This window comes from Pezoporus flaviventris, unplaced genomic scaffold (assembly GCF_033815535.1).
Source record: "Pezoporus flaviventris isolate CSIRO_AGI_PZ_B2104156 unplaced genomic scaffold, CSIRO_AGI_Pfla_v1 ptg000035l, whole genome shotgun sequence".
In the NCBI taxonomy this organism is placed as follows: Eukaryota; Metazoa; Chordata; class Aves; order Psittaciformes; family Psittacidae; genus Pezoporus; species Pezoporus flaviventris.
Window position 1 is genome coordinate 6,585,058 of NW_026892583.1, and position 6,000 is coordinate 6,591,057.

Here is a 6,000-nt window from a genome sequence, read left to right on the forward strand (position 1 = left end):
GACACCTTCTGAACTCTGCTGTTATTTTCTTCAGATGAATGTGTATGGGAGTGGATGATTCATCCTGTGAAGTACAGACTTCTTGGTTTCAAATATATTCATTGGAACTTCTTAGCCTAGACATCAGGGTGTTTGGGTTACTTACTTCTTTATGAGTCAGAAGTTCTGACTAATGTTACTGCTTAGTTAACCACAGAACAGGAGACAAAGCTCCAGATTTTTTTGTGGAGAGTCAGAAATCAAATGACTGTTATAAAAGAGAAGTGACAAAAAGACAAAATAAAACAGGGGCAGGATAGATAGCAAGAGGCACAGACTTTATAAGTACTCATTTCCAAGAGGTTCGGTTAGTCAATAAATGAACATCCACCAAATTCTAGAATTTGTTGAAAATTGCAATTAAAACTTAGTATATAAATGGAGATGGAAGCAGTGCTCTCACTGAAGAGGAAAAAGGTAAACATGTTTTATAAGTTCACATTTCAGGTAAAAGTCAATGAGCACAAGAAGTATTGACCAAGGACGGGATAGGACTTACAGAGTTTTGTAGACATTTAAGCAGGTATCCAGTTCATAGCAAATGAAAAATCACAAGACCTTGAGATATCGAATTCAGCCCTTTTCCCAAGGAAGGACTACCTGTCCCTATAATATTCCCAGCTGATACCTGTCAACCTCTTCTAAAAGTATACTGTTGATGGAAATCAAGCTCTTTCATGGGCTGTTTCACTGTTCTCACTAAAAGAAAGATTTCACCTGTTATTTGTCCACCTATCATCAAAGGAGTTTATTTGCTTCCTCTATCCAGCTACCTTAAAATTGCTTGAACACTATTTTTACCTCTCACCATCAATCTTCTCTACAGTAAGAAAACTGAGTTTCTTCCATCTTTTTTTCGTACATCGTTTCAAGACACAGTGTCAATAAGCATGAAGTCACTGCTGAAGGGACTTCAGACAAAGATCTTGGATCTTTCTCAGAGGAACAATAAGAGCACTGTGTCCAGGTGGTGGGTTTTGTCTGTTTGACAGCTTCAGAAACTTTGTGAGTCTCTTTTTGTTCTTTTGGTAACTTTTCTTCTTTCTAAAAGAATCTCAGATTCCCTACAAGATGTCCTGAGTAATATTGTTCAGTTCAATAGTGTCTAGAGAAAATGAAAACCAACATCAACACCAGGTTTACAATAAGGTGTCAACAGGGAGACTTCCTGTTTAGTATAGGAGGTCTCTTCGAGGAGAAATGTGAGAGTGTATATCTGACTACTTTTCTAGGGGAGGAAGGGTCAGTTGGCAGTATAGTGCACCCAAGTATTGATGGTCTGAGATATGGAACAGAAAAAGGAAATTTTACCTCATGATGTTAGGGGAATTTTGTTGGAAACCTTCATAATGTTTGTGTAATTCCATTTTGCAAAAAGCTTCCTGATGACTGGCTTGTGATGATATGAATGTGAAAAGCAAGATTGCTGCACAGTCTAATTATGAATAGGTCATAAAAATGGATTAGTCTTCAGAAAAAAATTACAGCCAAGATGGAAGCTTTAGGTTACCAACCAACTTAAAATACAGATTCATTTTCTATAGACTGCTGGTCTGATTTAAAGGTAAATATCCTGTTTGTGTGCCTTAGTTTTCCATTTGTAATGACTCACCATGAATCAGGAGTGGATGACTCAGAGCTTGTGGACAGTACAGCTCCTATGGATTGAAATCAGAGCTGGCTTGACAGGTACCCACATGGTGTTTCCCGTAATATACAGGAGCCCTGAAGAACAGCAGGACATGTGCACTGCACTTCATGCAAGCCTGCTATAATCTCCTTTTTGCCTGAGACTGGCTCCAGCATCCATATTGTTATAACCTTCAAACATCTAAAAATGAATATTAATAGTACTTCTTTTTCTGATTTGTTTATTCTGTGGTGTTCTTCAGGCAATTAAATGAGCTGCCATGACAGGATCTGTATTTTGCATCATACAAGGGTCTTCTGGTACAATGGCAGTACAGTGTAAAGCTGTAGCTGCAAAACATATAATTTACTTAGTTCTTAGTGGCATACTGATGTACAAACTGGGTTCTTTTAAATTACTGTCCACCCCCATCACCTCTTGAGTTTTGATAATCCCTCTGCCAACTCTGCTATTCCATAAGCATTTCAAATGATCGATTTAACTGAGGTGTCTTCATCAAACTAGAACAACTGTAATCATCTAGATAACACTATACTTCCTTCCTAAAAGTTCAAAAATGCAATTCAGAGATTAATATTCTGCAATGACCCAATTGCTTCTACTTGCCTAATAACTTACACCTCTCAGTATCTACCATGTGATTCCTAACTTTACCAAAGTCCTGAATATGGACTACCCCTCTGAAGCACTGACATGTTAAAGAAGCACTCTGAAGCACTGACATGTTACTACCTGCTTGCGTCACACTTAGTAAGTGCCTCCAGTTTTAGTCCATCACTCCAAAATCTCTTCTCATTAGTTATCATTTGCATTAAACAGAAGATGAAATGGAAAGCCACTGGAATATAAAAACAAAGCATTAACTTTTGGAAAATAGGTGTCAAATTAAATTTTGCAGCATGCATCATCCCAACTAGCTGTTTAATTGGGCTAATTCAGAATACATCTGTCCTTGCTTGTGGACTTGTATATAAACGGTACTAAACAGATTAGTAATTGACCTAATATTTATTAAATTTACCTCTTTCACATCCTAAGCCACAACACAGCGATCTCCACTGTTAGCAGGAAAGTGGGTGGTAGATGGCAGACCTACATGTATAATCACTCCGGCTGAGGTACAAAACGCTACTCTATCATTGTGGTCTTGGTGCCCAGACTTCCCAACGGGTTTGTAGGAAAGTGCATCATGATTAATTATAGATTGCCATACTAATTTCTGAGCAATTTAACTTTTAATATTAACTTTGCAGTTGAAACCATTTCCCAGTACAACATGGAATAAAAAATACAGGTAGCATTGACCTCTAAGTGCAATAACGTTGGATTTAAGTCATTTCCTACAATGATACATTCCTGAGCTTGCCCTAGCTGTGTGAGTGACCTCTGATTTCTCTAACATAAAATAAAGCTTCTTGCTTTGCACTGTAGGAAAAGAACTACATACAGCAGCACTGCCATCTTCTGCTTGCTTGCTGTCATGCATGCAAATACTAGGTTTATATTGCAAAGCAACAACAGGGAAGGTGCATTTTTCTACTAGTAGGTATCTGAGGCAATAACATTTTCTAATACTCAGGGGTAACATATGTCTGGAGTTCCACAGATGTGTGGGTTTTGACACAAGAACTTTTTCCGGGAATAGAAAAGGATTTCAGACATTTATCCAGGATTTCTAATATATCCCATTCCAGACAGAGCAATAGCTCAAAAATCTCAGGCAAATGTGTGCATGTGTGTACTTGTGCTGCCCACAAGGAATATATTTCACTTGTTGAATATGCTCAGAGTTGATCTGCACACAAATGTACACATTTGAACAGATCTACTATTCCTTGTGGTCTGCACAAGTACAGCACATCCAAAGTATGAATGATTCATGTACACAGGACTAATTCACTGTGGTTGAGGTATCTTTGATCCTATGCAAGTGTTTGTGTGGTCCATATGCAGTAGGTCCAACAGGTCCCAGATGTATCCCATATGCTTTTGATTTGGTTTCCTGGATGTGCTGTTCATCAGCACATAAGCAAGATAGAAAGCTGGAAGCCCTACTTCAGGTATTTCTTTTTAGAAGATTAAGATACGGTAAATTATATTTTTGTGAACTGAAGTTGCCCAATGTGGTGGTTTAAACACGGTCAGTCAACTCGTTCACTCACTCCCCCCCTTCTTTCCCTCCCCCTACTCCAAGAGGGACGGAGAGGAGAATCGAAAAGAATGCAACTCCCACAGGTTGAGATAAGAACAGTTCAGTAACTAAGGTATAACACAAATCACTACTGCTACCAACAATAATAACAATGATAAAGGAAATAACAAGGGAAGAGAATACAACACCTCACCACCAGCCAACCGATAACTCGCCCCCCCCAGCCCAACCAAGCTCTGACCGATATCTCCTCCAACCCTGCAGACCCAGCCCTTCTGGGTAACTCCCAGTTACATCCTGGGCATGACGTGCTGTGGTATGGAATACCTCTTTGGTCAGTTTGGGTCAGGGGTCCTGTGTCTGCTTCCTCACGGCTTCCTCTCCTCCCTGGCAGAGCATGAGGCTCACAAAGTCCTTGGCCAAACCAAAACAGCAGGCCAAAAGTCAAAACACAGCACTGCACCAGCTACCAAGGAGAAAAATGACTGCTACTGCTGAACCCAGGACACCCACAAAGGGCACATGGAGCCTGCATGGTTCCAGGGATGTGCCACACATCAAGGAAGCAGCTCTGTGAAAGTTTGCCATAGGGTATTAGGCAATGCATTGTTGGATGGAGCTTTCAGCATAACCATTAGTTATGAGTTTGATTCTATCAGAAAAAATGAAAAGAGAGAGCGTTTCACTGTATGATTATCCTGCTGGGACATGTCCTTGGGGTTTTTCACCCCATGGAGGTACAGAGTGACACTGGCAGTTATGATCCTTCCTTTTCCATGCAGTAATGCATGGAATGACTTCTGGCAAGTGAACAAGTCCTGTTTGTTTTTAATTCTTAGGATATTGGAGTTAGATATTCCAGCCTCTGCTTTATCCAAGACTTTGATAGACTGAATTGCAGTGATAACTTATCTTTTACCTTTCCCAAGTGTGGTAATACTGATGCATGCAGAGGGGTGTCTGTATTTGCAGAAGCATGAGACTTTAAACAGGGTAGGGACGCATATTCCCAGAATACAGAGTTAGAATCACAATAATATCATGGTACAGGTTTATTGCTCATCATTATCTGGGAGAGGACTATTTAGCTGAGAAAATTCACATTCACTGCTATCCCTGGTACAGAGTCCCTCGCAGTCAGTCATGTGCTCACTGAACTCTGATGCATTATGAACCCTATAGACAAACCCTGGTCCTGCTGAGTGATTCAGTTCTGGCACCAAGATCACCACTAACTTGATCGAGAATTGCTGCACACTCAGCTTGTTGCTATTACTATTGTCAGTTCAACCCAGCAATGTGCATCCCACATGTTAGTACAGGCTGGGCTCAGAAATGCCAGAGGACAAGATGCTTTTGGTTCTGGCTTGAGATAAAGCTTTTAAGAGCCCAGGACAGAGGTTTCTACTAGATTATTCTTGAACCTGGAAAGCTTCCCAAACTAGAATCTACTGTGAGTAGTACAGGATGATCCAATTGCTGTCGGTAACTTGAATTCCTTTCTTGGACAGAGTCAGAATCAGTACAGAGAACAGACAATTCCATCCAAAAAATATGGAATGATGGGCAAGGCACATAATAGCAAGTGTAAACGATGATTGCCAAGACAGATTTTTCTCTTCAGACAGAAGCACAAAGTTTCCCACACTTATTGTTAAGAGCAAGTTAAGAACTAATGAAGGCATTAGCAGTTACTGAAGAACAGTCTGTTGCTTGGTAGCCAAAACTTCTGGGGTGCAAGAAGGTAAAAGAAGTTACTATAAATGCATTTTGTTGGTGAGATCTCAGCTCACGCTCAGCTAATTGGCCTGTTTTGCAGGACTTAACCTGGTGGCATAAGAACCTTGAAATAAATCTCTTAGCTACGATTAGAGATGAGAGATTAGCACAGGCAGGAGACCTGAAGTCTCTTTCTTCATCTCTGCTGGGACAGAAGAACTACACAGATCTCAGGAAATCAGTACTTTGGTCTTCCTCAGGATGCCTGATCCAGGTATTTTCTCCACTGTACTCAGCAAGTTGCCAGTTTCAAGATCCCGTTCAATCCTCTGAAGCAGGTTAGTGGTTTCTTTTACACATAGGAATGTGTGTTTAGCAAAACTGGTGGATTTTAGTGAAATCGGTAACATAAGATGGGTTTCTTTATGATAGAATTGCA